We start from the raw sequence: 15,643 nt of genomic DNA on the forward strand, positions 1-15,643 counted from the left end.
TTTTGTTTGGAAGTCAATGGTGTCTAATGTTGTTTTGGACCCCATTGACTTTCATTGTGTGAAAAAAAAAAAAAAGAGTTGAAACCATCTCTAAACTATCTTCTTTTGTTTTCGGCAGAAACAAAAAGTCAAAGAGGTTTGGAATGACATGAGGATGAGTAATGACAATTTATCAATCATGATGATGACAATTTTAATTTCTAAGTGAACTTATCCCTTAACAAAAAATAAATAAAAATCGACTCTATACTACCGAACATTGACACAGATTGGCATCACGTCCCAAACCAGTGTGACATGCTTTTCTTTTTGTTTGACTTCTTCCACTGATCTAGATTTATCAAATTTATTAACATCCATATCAATTAGTAGCATGTACAAGCAAACCGAACAGACTTCACACCCTCAAAGGATTTTCACTTGGGAAAGATTTTTAAATAAACTTAATGTTTCTGATTAAGGGGTAATTATGCTGATTTCTTTCTTTTCAAAACATTCATGTCTCAATTTTACATAACTATGGATCATGAAATGAGCACTGATTTTGAGTAGGGATCAATCAGACCTGCTCTAGTCAATCAAAAAGGACTTTTTATCAAAGACAAATAACAAGTATGAACACCACTTGTTACAACCATAAGGAAACCATTTAGTTAAAATACTGAATGACCAGTGAATATGGATAAATCGTAAACCACACAATTATTATCGATTATTAGAAGCGTATGGTGTGTTATTAAGATTTGTAACCTTGTAACTACACTTCAAACCGCAAATCAAGTACAATCAAAAACATTCCTGCGAGCATCTGATTCATTTCTCTATGACGTCAATGGGAAGGTCTGAGGTAATGATGTTGTTTATTATGATTTATCAAGCCAAAAGTCATGTGGTCATATTGTTTCCTAGACCCATATAAGCCTTATCTGGGGAAAGGGCACGCAGCAGCCCCTAGCTTACCCAAGAGCAAATGAATCAAACCCTTTTGGACCTGACAGGTTGGTCCAGAGGGTCTTTTTTAAACCCACTATCACACAAAACCAAAAATCCACTGGACGTCGGCATCCTCTTCTCTTTTTTTACCAGCTTTAAAGCAACACTACAAACACTGAAGGTGCATTGAAGGGTAGGGGATCAATGGGAGGACATGTGAGTGTCAATGCCCCATTCTTGTCTCTCAGGACTGTCGCAGTGAGGGTTCGTTTTACAAAACTAGCACAACTTTGGTCCACATCATCATATTGCACAGCCGTAAATCTCATGGCGCATGTTTACAGTGCAAGTCGTTTTGTTGTGTCTACTCAAAGCGTTTGCCAAAGGGGCACTGCTAATTCTAAACACTACCTTTTCTGACCATTCAGCAGTCCTGAAACCCAGCCAAGTCAAGTACTCTTTCTGATCCAAGAGTCAATATGCAGTTCTAAATGTGATTTCCCAATCAAACGTCTTCAATGGCATGGTCTCTTCTTCTAGATGAACTCGTGATTGCACATCTAACACAGAGTTTCCTGAATATTGAGAGTCGTGAATTTAGGTTGTCAATAGTAATTCGGCACTTAAAAGTTCAATAAAAGTTGGATCAAGCTCAGCCAAATATGAAATCATTATCTATCCTCATGTGACTCTTTCTTCTACAGAACACAAAAGAAGATATTTTGAAGAATGCTTAAAATGCCCATACAATGAAAATCCCATTCAGCGTTGTTTTGGACCCCATTGACTTTCATTATAGAGACAAAAATTCTAAATATCTTTTTTAAGAAGAAAGTCAAACGACATAAGGGTGAGCAAAGCTAATTCTTGGGTGAACTAGCCTATCTCTTCAAGTATTTAGCCTTGAATCATGAACCGCTAACAAATATGCATTAGCATAGGCTTATATTTATTGTGAAAATCCAAGCATTCAGCATGGAAATACAAAAGTTGTTCTGAAGCACCGGTACGAACATAAGATCTGGGGTGACGCAGGTCTAAGCAGAACAGGTACTCAAACAGGTACCTCTAAACCGTGACAGATCTATGATGAAATCTACATTGATAACTTGAGCTTAGAGTCTTTGCTCAGCTCAGTGTATTCCATCTTATCATCTGGCACCGCACTTCACGGGTTTCCTTGGCTTAACAAAACCAGACAGTCACTAGCAATAAGGTGCCCATGCACCATGGAAATTAAAGAGAACAAACAGCATAAAATCCTTTCACAGGCGATGGCCATAAGCTCGGGTGCACCGACTACAGTGATGAATAGCGCAAAAAAAGGTAGAAAAATAAATACCAAGCTGCCAAGTATCTTCCGCCTGAGGGGGAGGAGGGGGAACAGTCCACACAAAATGCCTTTGAGCAAAACAGTCAATAAGAACATTGTTTGGACCCCTCTTGAGGATGTAATACTAGTGGGGCGCCCCTCACAGTATGCAGCACAGCAGCCTTTAAAAAAAATAAATTAGCAGAAAACACTCCAAATGGCGCTCATTAGATGTGCTACTTGCTAAAAAAAAATATTTCTCCTTCACATTTCTTTTGTTTACACAGATTACTTACATCAGACATTAGTATGATTTCACTACGGTAATTCTAAGAGAAGTGCATGTTCAGTGACTTCTGAGCAGAGCTTTCTCTCCGCACAATAAGTATAAATGGCTTTAATAACAGTGTGTGAGCTTTTTCTCTGTGACTTGTCAAACTGGGAAACTTTTATGTGCTATAAAAATATCAAGGAGTACATAAGCCTTTGCGTTAGTGTTGCTTAAGAAATTCCTCGAACTTAAAAGGTGCACTCGGTGCGTTTGTGTTTACATTTTGCTGGATCTCGTTTAGTGGTTTTGAACTTTATGCGGACACCTATTTGCGTGGATGTATGACGTTTATACCCAAGCTGTCGATTTTATTTTACGTCTTTCTCCATCATATACTATTTACGACATACAATCCATAATGGTCATTCTTGAATTCAAACTCATTTGGTTATGTCATGTCTAATATTAGTAGTAGTAGTAACTCTCACTTTTTCACCAGCCTTGGTTCCGAAAGTATTTTCCCATTCATATTTTTTCATATGGGGTTTTAAAGTCTTTCGTTAAAAGGTTATAAGCCACGAACTAACCCGCTACGAGGTAAATCACCACGTTACAAACTTTGATTTGAAGCAAAAAAGTATTTGAAAATTGGACAAAAAGACAAACGGCTTTAATCCCTAATCCCACAAAGCATTGCGTATGACAAACAAAATAAGAGAGAATGATAACTATAAAACTACTGATTTAAAGATGTTGATTTTGTATATATGGAACAACATATCCTAGGTTTATTGCAAAATATAAAAGTAATATTTAAGTAGTTTGAGACTGCAGGCAAGGTGACTATTGCATCATTCACAGTGCTTCATGGGAGTGGGCGGGCGCTAAGGAGTTCTTTTGGTGTGATTTGCTTGCAAAATATTAGTTAAAAAATAAGTCGAATTAATGCAGACTGATTGCTGAAAGCAAATATCATTCATTAACAAACATGTAACTCACAGTAGGTCTGTCTTTAAAGATGTATTGTTTAAGTTATTACAAATCAATTCCCCTATGGAGAAAAGGAATGGGATTTTTACTTCTGGTGTGGTGACAAATCAGGTCCTCCTCGAAATCGGGTCTATGTTAGGACCCAAAGCAATCCCATTGGCTCAAATTACTTTTAATATGCACTCGGATTACAATTCCTAAAAAAAGTCATGTTATGGTCAATTCTGTTTGATACAATGACCATCAATGTCTGTATTAGTTAGCTTATGTACTAGCATAGTAAACAGATACCCGGTTAGCCTGATAGCTTAACTTATCCACATATTTGCACTTGCCCTAAATGTATGCACAATTATCTTTAATGTAATTACGTGTTAAATTAAGTGTTACATGTCCAATTATTTCAGTTATAAAAATAATAATGATGTTAATTTATTTACCTAACAGGCTGTTATGATTTTATTTATTAACAGTTTATCAAGTGAAAGACACATTCAATTATGCACTGTAGAGTAACCCATAGATGTGCTTAGTATAACCATTAACTGATAACTGATAGAGCCCCGATTTTGCGGGAGGACCCGATTTGTCAGGACACCAGTATATGGACTGTTGCACTTTATTGCATGACACAGCAGGTCATGTGATCTCAACATGGCAGCACCCATGATTGGGCGACCCTCTCCATGTAGAACACATTTCAAACTTTTTTTTTAGCAAAAGATTACTGAGTGCACGTTTAAAAGACTTTAGGGTGGTAGGGAAAATATAATTTGGCAAAATAGTGGAATTATCTGTCAAGTGCATTTTTACTTAAAATGTTAAAAAAAAGTAAAAAGTCTCCACAAACAAACAACTGTCATGTAAATACTAAATGCATGCATATGAAAAATTCTTGAGGGGCCAAACTCTGCCAAATCAGATTGCTAGAGTAAGCCTCTGACTATATAAAGCCTATAAAGTAAACCCTGTCTCACTTTGGACTTGTCTGCAGAGAACGAACAACAGAGCGCATATATATATATATATAATTGATCAGAGTTTCTTTCTAAACGTCATCTCCCCCGATTATCAGTGACTCCCTGTTGGCTTCGATCAATACCTGCATTCACGCTGGAATTAGATTTCACTCTTCCGTCTGTCAAGTGTTGGGCAGCCATTTGCGTGCATATGGAGCAAGTTGAGAGAACGTCCTCACTTACGTAAATGGCTGATGCATTTTCGACATCTTTTTTTTCTAATTGTACAGCCTCACCGTACACTATCCGTGTGCCCTCGGCACAGTAGAGCGAACCCCCGCTCCACAGAACAGCCCTAAAACACTCACTAAACAGCCCGTTTGAGATGATATCGTTGGAATACGAGCGTTAGATAGATTTAGATGGTGCTGTGTGTGTGTATTGGGCTTTTTCATTGTGTCTGAGCTGCTACTGCACTACTGTAGCCACAGCCGGGAGGACGCGAGGCTTTCTCCGCCAATCTGGGTTAACCCCTAGAGACACCAGATGAAACAATGAACGCCGTTTCACACATTTTAAAATGCCGCTTTGGCCAATAAACTTGTCAAAGTTGCTAGCTAAATATGACGGGCTTTTCGCGGAATCGCTCTTGAAATCGCCGCTCGATGTGCGATACGCCGCGGCGCAATCCCGAGCTCATTTTAATAGTATTAGCCAGCTACTTTGAACTGCTGCGTGTTCCACGCAAAATCCGCTATGCTATTGTCTGGCTTGCTCAGCAGACTCCCTCAAAGGCATTTTTAACCGTTAAGCCCATTCAATAACAGCATATGACGGTGGATTCGTGTGGCAGCTACGATTATAAACCATATCGCTCGCAAATTCCCCAATCCGATCCGATACCGGCTAGGCCGCGCGTGAATCCCCGGACTCACCTGACTCGCCTTTACCCTTCAGGTTCCTCTGGCTCCGGGTTCACTCTCCGATCCTGAAGCGCTGCTGTAGCTCTTCACGACCAGTCCCCGGCACCGGCAGGCAACACAAAAGCGCTGATTGGGCCTCGGCGAGCGCTCATCCCCTTGGTCTCTGCCCAGACAGACGGGTTATTGGTCGGCGGCTGTGTCGGAGACGCGCCCCTATTAAGGTGTATGTTGTTGTCTGTGTCTGGAGGGGAGGGGACAAGAAGCTCTGAAATGATGGGAACTAAATGGGTTGTTATGCGCGTCGTGTCGGCAGCACAAGGCGAGCTTACTACACTGACAGATAAATTGTGGACAGCCATATTAACTCCGTCTTCTTTCCGATCGACTGGAGCATTTTTGAGGAACATTGTGGTGGGAAACCGCCGCGATTCCACACAACATTTGGACATTCTTCCAGCCGTTTCCCAAAAACTTACAGACCAACAAAACAGACTGCACTTTTTTTTCGCAATGACAGATATATGTGGTTTTAGAGGCCGCATAGGTGGACTGGAGTGAATCCTACGAAATTTCATCCTGCCATTGTGTGAAGCACCAAGGGTTAGGAAATGATTTTTTTTTAAACAAATTAGGCTGTTGTTCAGATCTGGATTATGTTGCAGGGACTGATATGACTAGGCTATATCTAATGCAGCCATAAATGATAATCAATAAAAAAGCGAGTTTATGATTTTTTTCAGTTTAAGCTATTTCGATGTCCATTACAATACATATTGGTTCTGTTCATTGAGAAAATCAAAATCATAGCAGACTGCGTTGTCTTGATAAGTGCATATTTGTAAACAAATCAAATAGCCTATGTATGGTAGCCTATTTAATGTTGATTTTCATTGAAAATGTCCATTTCAGAACAGTGAGTGTAACATGGCAAACAAGTCCATTACATTACATATTGTTTCCGTTCATAATATAATGCAATTATGATACATATATACAAGAACAATAAATGCATTTTATGCAACGTAATTGCATTGAGGTTGTTTAACCGGGGCAATCTTACAAGTGCATTTTTACTTAAAATTATGTGAAATTCATTTAAAACGACATCCTGAAAATTAGCATAATTTTGGGGGGAAATGGGGGGGATAAGGGTAAAAATTATTGTAGACTGCTTTGTTTGGATGAGCGTATAATTGTAAAGAAATCAAATATGTATATTCTATGGTATTCAGTGTTGATTTTCATTGAATTTTAGAACAGTGAGTGTAACATGGCAAACAAAGAATAATATCTCTGCAGAAACAATTATGCATGCATGTACATTTACTACACGGACAGTCCTTTATAGCATGCCTCATGCTCAAATAGTAATGTCTCCTACAGGGCTCGAACCTGCAACCTTTTGGTGAACAGCTCAGTTTTATATCTCCACAGTGCCACTTCACCACAACACATCCAAAAAAAAGACAAGTTAAATGCAATGCAATAGCCTTTGTGTTAATTTGATAGGCAAACATTTTTGCATACAAAACATCCATTTGATCAAATTTGTCAGGAGTGGACTGAAGATAATCTGACTCAGTTCTGGGGACGACTGTGGGATTTGCAGTAGTACGCTGCCAATCACAATGAACATTATTAAAAATCTGTCAAATCTTCAATAGGGTATGATCTTGCAAATGCCACCTCTTAGATTCACTTTAGAACAGTCATCCTTGTATTGCTTTATAATAAATATAACAGGTACAATTAGCTATCTCGTACCACATTTAAAATAAAATGTTCATCAGCTAAGCAACGATATGTGGTATGACAGACTGATTTAGCAATATGTGCCACTAAAATGAAAAACATCCGAGAAAAGTGACATCCACTGGAGTCTCAAGCAGAAATCAGAAGCATCTGCCCAATGTTTTCTGCAGCAAGATGCACATGTTTAATTTGCTGTGCGTGTGAGAGATCTTTTACCTTTCTTTTGCTTGCTCTCATTTATTCTTATATTCGACACACTGATGGGGCAGTAGCACACACTGACTGAACAATACGATTCTCCTGACCTACTTACACATGCATGCATTGTTGCAGCCCAGAATACAGAGTGCAACAAAGGTGTGAAACTCTGAAACTAAATGTTTCACGGAGAAAAAAAAACCCAGTTGGTTATCGTTTGCACGTGCGTATAGGGTAAAAACCATTCCCTGTGAAATCATTGTTACATGCAGGCTTTTTCTTCATCCGGGTATTGTTTACACTCACTGTTTTGATACTGTATCTCGCTCGTCATATACTGTACGGACCGCATAGCGTATGACCCGTCAGTCGCGCGAGGAGCAGCTCTCTGCCTAACTGGAGCTGTCTTTGTGTTATAGGCAAGGAGGATTAGTGACAAATCGCAACATTTGTCCACCATAAACCAGCAAATCGTTTTAACCGAAGCTGGGTATGTATTGATGTTCACATAGAACTCTTTTATTGTTTGTCAACACTGAGGCTGAGACCTCTAGCGGCGGTTTGTGCTGTTTACGGCAGATTTACAACGCACGAGCCGAGTGAGTCACTGCAATATGGAGTGCATTAATAACTCACTACTGTCTACACCTACTACCACACGGGTCTGACTTACTCCATCATGTAACATCCTAGCAGTTTACTTCATTAAATACACGAACAACTATGAGGAACTGGCCTACTTCATAAGAATGACAAAGAGATAGCTCACCAAAAAAGAGCATTCTGTCCTCATTTACTCACCCTAATTACTTTTTTTTCTTATGCAGAAACACAAAAGAAGATATTTTCCATTTCTTTTCATGTTTCTGTCCATGTTCAGTCAAAGTCCAGTGTTTGGACAGCTCTGACCTTCAGAAAGTCATACACACTCTGAGAAAAAAATGGTACAAAAGCTGTCACTGGGACGGTACCTTTTAAAAAGTTAGTAATATTTTCACTTTTGTGTACACAATGTATTACTTTGAGCTACTAATATGCACTCTTTAGGTGCAAAGGTGTACCTTTTGAAAGGGTATACCGCCCCAGTGACAGCTTTTGTACCTTTTTTTCCTGAGAGGTTCGAAACAACATGAGGGTGTGAATATGATAATATGATGATTTTTTTTGGTGGGGTGAACTATCCCTTTAAATTTAGAACGCTTGGACATTCATCATTATGAACAATTAAGATTTTCCGGTTCTCCAAAAAAAGGAAAGAAAAAAACATTAGTTTTCAATAGGAATTCAATGAGTCATAAGTTCAAAATAACCAAGAATCAAAGGAAGCTCCTTATCTGTGTCAACTATACATACCTCTTGTAGACAAAAACACCAATATATGGATGCCTGTGTTTAGATATAAAACGGAACTGAAACAAAGCACAGATCGAGTGACTTTTGTAAAGTTTAAGAGGTGTAAACAGTGTATGCTAAAAACATTTTGTCAAGCGCAACAGCATTATTTTTGGCTGTTATTTGGAGTCAGGCGATGGCTTAACTGTGATGACTTACTGTGTTTCTCAGAACAGGTTTTATGTGTAACTCATTTCAGTGAGGAGGGCCTGTTGGATTTAAGAGTACAGATTAGTGCTAAATATTCCATGCAGTGATTCTCTGAGCTAATCCAGCATTCCCTCCACGGATTGGCCATATGCATCATCACCCGCTAGTCCAATGAACACTCACTTTATGAAATATCAACAAACCAGTTTTTTTTAAGGTTCAGTGACTAAAGCCATATTCCATTCCAGTCTCTCTCTCTCTCTCTCTCTCTCTCTCTCTCTCTCTCTCTCTCTCTCTCTCTCTCTCTCTCTTCTATTTGTATAGGGTATTGCAGTCACATGGTGTCATGTGGCAAGTGTATGAGTGCAAAGTCACATGTTAGGTACTGTAACTTCCGAACCAGATTCACGTTTAAACCTTGTCATCTTAAATGCTGTTTTGCTAGAGTATTCTATCAGATTTACTGTATGTGTTTATTTGACTGTGTGGTACGTAAAAAGCCAAAGATCCTGAGACGTGTGAAGCTTTAGGTCAAATTATATTTATACTAAAATGGTGTGAACCGCCTCACTTCGTCACATCAGTGAATTCAGTCTTCTAGTTTTTGCACCACTGTTACTTGTGATGTTTTCTGTAATCCCACATTAGAAGTGTGCAGAAACACATTACGAGATGCTAAGAGCTCAATGTCGGCTTCAATATGTGGTTCATTTAGAGAGTCCCAAGTTCTACCCACAATCTAACTGGACAAATCAGCAGGGGGTCTGCATTAAAGACCAAAACTAAGCAGACTAAGCGGTTTAACTCGTGATTAAAAGACTTAAAAATCATGGAGAAAACAAAAACAACAACTACTTCCATGATGCCACCAGTTCCTTAAGCTTTTAAAGGAATATTCAATAAAAGTTAAGCTCAATCGACAGCACTTGCGGCATAATGTTGATTACCACGTTAACTTCCACTCCTTTTCTTTAAAAGAAAAAACCAGTGAGGCGCTTACAATGGAAGTGAATAGGGCCAGTCTGTAAATGTTAAAATACTCACTTCTCCAGTTGTATATAAGACGTGTGTGTTAAAATGATTTTAGTCAGAGGCTGCATCCGAAACCGAATACTTCCCTACTGTGTAAGTACGAAAAAGTAAGGATGTCTTAATTCAAAGTACTCATAAAAGAGTAGGCGAAAAGTACCGGATGACCCACTAACCAAGTCAAGACCAAGTGTGTGTTGAGACAAAGTCAAGACCAGAGCAACACTCATCTGAAAGATCCACATATGTCTTTTATTTAATCAGTAAATACTTGGCAAATACTAAAGTACCGGATGACCTACTACTTCCGGTGAGACCTGATGGACACCTTGGCTGCGTCCGAAATCACTTGAGTAGGTACTTATTTTGAATAATTATTACTTCATGACCGCTAAAAGATGCTCCATATAGTATGAGTGTGTGTAGAATGAATGTAATCCAGACGTACATTCACCATGTTGTCATTATCATGTGACCTATACCAGCGTCAGTTGCGTCGCTTCACTGTCATTCACAAATAAAGTAAATAGTAAAGGATAGTAAAGTGTCCATCATATGCACACTTCAGAATCTCACCGGAAGGAGGAAGTCATCCGGGTACTTTTTGTCTACTCTACTGTGAATTCGGCTATACTTCTTTTGTCACATACTATTTTTCGGCTACTATACAGTAGGGATGTATACGATTTCGGATGCAGCCATCGCTTTACATGAGGCCACAGGAGAAAATTTGCGTCCCTTCACAGGAGAGTGAACTGACGCTGGTATGTCACATGATAAGGACAATATGGCGAATGTTGTATCTCTGGATACACTAATATGGCAAATGTCCCAAATGGCACCCTAAACACTTTTATGAAGTAACGCCGCTTTAACTGTCAAAGAAGTTTGCTGTGGAGTGCGGGCTCGGTAAAAGTGCATCAAGGGCACATATCGACCGCAAAGGGGGCGCTCGTGAGCACACTTCTGACACCTAAAATGACAAATGGGACACTCTGCAAGTGCATATGAAGTATGCCGTTTAGGACAGGGCCATTCACACACTAATACTATATAGAACATACTTTTTCTCAAAGTAATTACTTATTTAAAATAATTACCTACTCAAGAGTGTATGCGATTTCGGACCTGGTCAATGTTATTTTATTTTTATTATTCATATTTTGAATTAGCTTTTATTTTTATATTTTTAGTTTTCATGTTAATTTTTGTTTAACTTGAATTACTTTTTTTTTCTTTTTTTTGTTAGTTATGTGCTTTTGTCATTTTATTAGTTTTTTGCTATTTAGGTTTAGTTTATTTTTTGTTTCATTTCAGTTTTAGTTTTTATTTATTTATTTTATTTTATTTTTTATTTAATCATTTTAGTGCTTCAACTTAAACCTATATCAATTCATTGCCAAGGCAACATTTCTCATTTTTAAACTACAATTTATATTAAATTTTATTTCAGCTTTATTTCAATTAACAGAAATGTTTAATAGTTTTAGTTAACGATAATTTAGTTAATATGATACTTTTCTTTTCTTTTCTTTTTTTCAACTTACTTGAAAGATGAACCCTAAAACAACTAACAATTATTGAAACAACTTTACAAGTAAAATAATACACACATTTTAACTGTGAACCTGATTTCACCGAGTGCAATATGTTGAACTTCCTTGTTGATCCTGGAACAACGTTCCAATGAATCAACCAATCAGATTTGAAGGACAAGTTTACAGTTTATGTCAAGTGTTATTCACCTTAACAGATCAGCATTGTAAATGCTTTCATGAAATTATTGGCTTCACATTTTCTGCTTTTAAAACCCCCACAAATTGACCCTATTGTAAGCACTTTGGTACTCAACATTATGCCACAAATGTTGTCGATTGAGCTCAACTCTGAACATAAATCAGTGCACATTTTGTGGGCTGCTGGTTACAGAGTAGTGTTAGAGGTGTCTATAAGCAGGCCTACTGTATAATATGCTATACATGTCATTTCATTGTCCTTCTTAGGGAGTTAGTCTCCCACCTGGTGGTCATAATATTAAACTCCACAATTCTGAGAGATAAGACAACAGTCTTTATGTAATTCACGCACATAAAGAGCATTGATATGGAGGGTTTTGTCTATAGGGCATACAATAAATGCTTCATAGAATCAGACGTCTTTCGGTGTGTTATTTTATTGGATCACTCTACATTCTCATTTATAGCATGCATGTTCTCTTCAGATTTGAACGCACATATACAGAGATTTCTGTTTGTTGTAACCTCATGCTTTATTTATTATCACTGATGTATGATTGTTCTTCGATCAAATGTTGAGATTATTTCGCATTGCTAATTAATGTTCAGAATTAAGAGGTACAGCAGACAGGGAGTAATTAAGCTTCATGTTAATGAGTTCCAGCTCAGCAAGTTTCGAATAACATTAAGTATTAGACACAACTGGAGGAGGAGGAGGGCTTCCTGTGTGTGAGCTGTCAATTCATTCAAAGGTCTGCTAACATTTGGATAGAGAACACGTCAAAATCTATATTCAGAATCAAATCCAGCACACGAGAGGATTAAGATATTATTATCAGTATCATCAATATCAGAAATGCGACATCAGTATTAGAGACAGCATCAAATCCGTTCTTAAACTCACAGACGGGAGATGTTATGTAAACACTCAAAGTGCATATTAAATAATCTCATGAATGTTATGCAATCTGTCAACTAAGACTGCAGTGTGCGCGTGCACACACACACGCGCGCGCGCAAGCACTCACGCACACACACACACACACGCACGCGTTTTCATGTTTTATGGGGACATTTCATAGACATATTGATTTTTATATTGTACAAACTGTATGCTATCCCCCTACACCAACCCTACCCCTAAACCTATACCCGTTACAGAAAACGTTATGCATTTTTACTTTTTCAAAACACTTCTTTTAGTATGATTTAAGCTGTTTTCCTCACGGGGAGCAAAAAAATAAATAAAAAACTCCCCATAAAGCCAAAATTTACTGGTATTTCTATCCGGGTCCCCATATAGGGAATACCAGGCGCGCGCACACGTACGCACGCACGCACACACACACTTGGGTGGTTAGCTAGCTTGTAATGCATGCTAAGGTGAAGAGAGGGATTAAATAAAGAGGTCATTGTGTTCTAGACAACATAATCAAGATTAACCATAAAGAAAACAGTCATTTTATTTTAATACCCCATAAAGTCAAAGTGTGATAGTTATATAGTTATAAAGAGAAAAAAAATGATACAAATAGCAGTAGATTTGAAATGAACTAATAGTCAAGTCGTCACTTTTATTTAGCGCTTTGTACAATACAGATTGTTTCAAAGGAGCTTTACAGTGATAAACAGGAAAATAATGATTCAATGATGCAAACAGAAGTAAAGCAGCTCTAAAAACAGTAGTAAACATTATTTAGTTGAAATGAGTTCAGTGTCGATTCATTTCGGTTCAATAACTGTGCAACGTACATCAATTATGAAATGAGTTCAATTCAGCAATAAAGCACAAATATTTAAATTGAAAAATTAATAAAGAGAAATAAAAAATACACATACAGATTAATTGCTTTTTTTTTATTTATCAGATATTACTTATTATGATCTGTCTCCAATATAAAATGGTTGCTTACCCACACAGACACACAATCAGTGTAAATTATTTATCCTTAACAAAAAAAAAAAAATCCAGAGACATAAATTAATTATTAAATGAATGAATATTCATTTATTCTGAGACGCTATTGGTTGTCACTGGGATCTTCCCAGCAGAGGGCAGTACAACCTAAAGTAAGATTGCCGATCACACACACTGGCTTTGCTAAATGTTTCCTATATAAAAACATGTGATTAAATGTTATAAATATTTTATTTGAAAGTATACATGTGCAAAATTAATTAAAAACGAATATAATATATATAATATTTGTTTGTTTTTCGTAGAAGTTATCTTTATGGGCATATTTGAATTGTTTACTGAAACTCCTTATGTCTCTGCAGCACCATGACATAAACATAACAGTTGATTTGCAGATTATATTTATGTGACCCCATAATCAGGATTTCTCATTTCAATCTGAGGCATGAATAACAATAGACAAAATTTGTGAATATTTTGCTAGATATACATAAATCAAATCTTTCTGAATTGCAAATTCAAATTTAAATGCAATTCTATAAAGGGTTCTTGACTCAATTTTAAAGAATGTTTTATGTAAAATAAATTCTATGTAAGGAGGAGAAATTTCTTTAATGATTGCATAATACTTTAATTTTAACGGCTTTTTCTACTGATAAATATGTTAAATAAAATTGGCATAAAATTTAAAATTAATTAATTAAAAAAGTCCATAAAATGATGGAACCCCTAAAAGGTTCTATGCATGAAGCGCCTGACTAGAACCTTTTCTTCTAAGAGTGTACTATCTTCCAGCTAAATGTATAAATGTCTCAAATGTACATGTATTTATAATTATGAAACCTTGGACAGTCTATTAAATACAGGATTAAAGACTAAAATGAACGTCTTAGGAACTTTTTGTACCATGTCCTCCACCAAAGGAACAATGGCAAATTAAACACGCCTTACATTCACTCTGTGGCTTTTTATTATTTAATTATAATTATTAATCGACTTAATCAGCAGAGCAAAAAGAATGGAGTGAAAGCCTCAACCTGCACGACATTTAATCTTTGAACTAATTCAAAATTCGCTGTCAAAATTAGCACTTCTCTGAACCAGTTAACCTGGGAGAGATGTGACAGCAGTTCATCAACACGTTCTCTGCAATTAAAATGTCTATGAGGCAGATTTAAAAGGCTGTTGCGTTTGAATGCCTCCATTAACATGTGTAATACAAAAGAAGGGTGAATGCAAATGAGGTTTAAGAAAACAAATCCCTTCATAACATTTAACACGGGAAAAATAACTCCGTAACTGTTGCAATTAAACCAGCTTGGATAGCAGTCTTTCAGAGAATCCATTAATGATGTTAGAAATAAACTGTTAATGGCGAGAGACTCCTTGTTGTTAAAGTTATGATAAAGGTTTTTTTTATTTCTGCCTCTCATAATAACTAGCTAAGCGCTTCTTTCATTTGTTTTTTACAGACAGTTTACAGTAATATTATGTTAATATTTTATTCACTGTAAAAATTATGTGCATGTGTAACATCAAACCAAAATTAAAAGCCTGTTTTGATACATATTCTCTGAGTGCAAGTCTGTGCACTGCATTAATGTTGGAAATACCAAGTATGTATAAAATACATTGATGTTACAGGCTTTACAGTAAGGCATTTAAGTTACTGTGTTTTACTGTACACTCACCTAAAGGATTATTAGGAACACCATACTAATACTGTGTTTGACCCCCTTTCGCCTTCAGAACTGCCTTAATTCTACGTGGCATTGATTCAACAAGGTGCTGAAAGCATTCTTTAGAAATGTTGGCCCATATTGATAGGATAGCATCTTGCAGTTGATGGAGATTTGTGGGATGCACATCCAGGGCACGAAGCTCCCGTTCCACCACATCCCAAATATGCTCTATTGGGTTGAGATCTGGTGACTGTGGGGGCCATTTTAGTACAGTGAACTCATTGTCATGTTCAAGAAACCAATTTGAAATGATTTGAGCTTTGTGACATGGTGCATTATCCTGCTGGAAGTAGCCATCAGAGGATGGGTACACGGTGGTCATAAAGGGATGGACATGG

The 15,643-nt window shown here is 37.2% G+C and overlaps 1 protein-coding gene across 2 annotated transcripts in view; it reads right to left on the bottom strand.

Moving 5' to 3' along the window:
* gatad2b (GATA zinc finger domain containing 2B) overlaps positions 1 to 5,622 on the bottom strand; it is a 44,304-nt gene extending 38,682 nt beyond the window's left edge. Inside the window, exon 1 of one of the 2 annotated variants that reach the window (XM_082185879.1) lies at positions 5,401 to 5,622. The gene's annotated coding sequence lies outside the window, so the exon portion shown is untranslated. The remainder of the gene's footprint in view (positions 1 to 5,400) is intronic. The other variant, XM_082185880.1, reaches the window with a different exon arrangement.
* Positions 5,623 to 15,643: the final 10,021 nt, after the last annotated feature.

This window comes from Leuciscus leuciscus (assembly GCF_965113295.1).
Source record: "Leuciscus leuciscus genome assembly, chromosome: 12".
Lineage (NCBI taxonomy): Eukaryota > Metazoa > Chordata > Actinopteri > Cypriniformes > Leuciscidae > Leuciscus > Leuciscus leuciscus.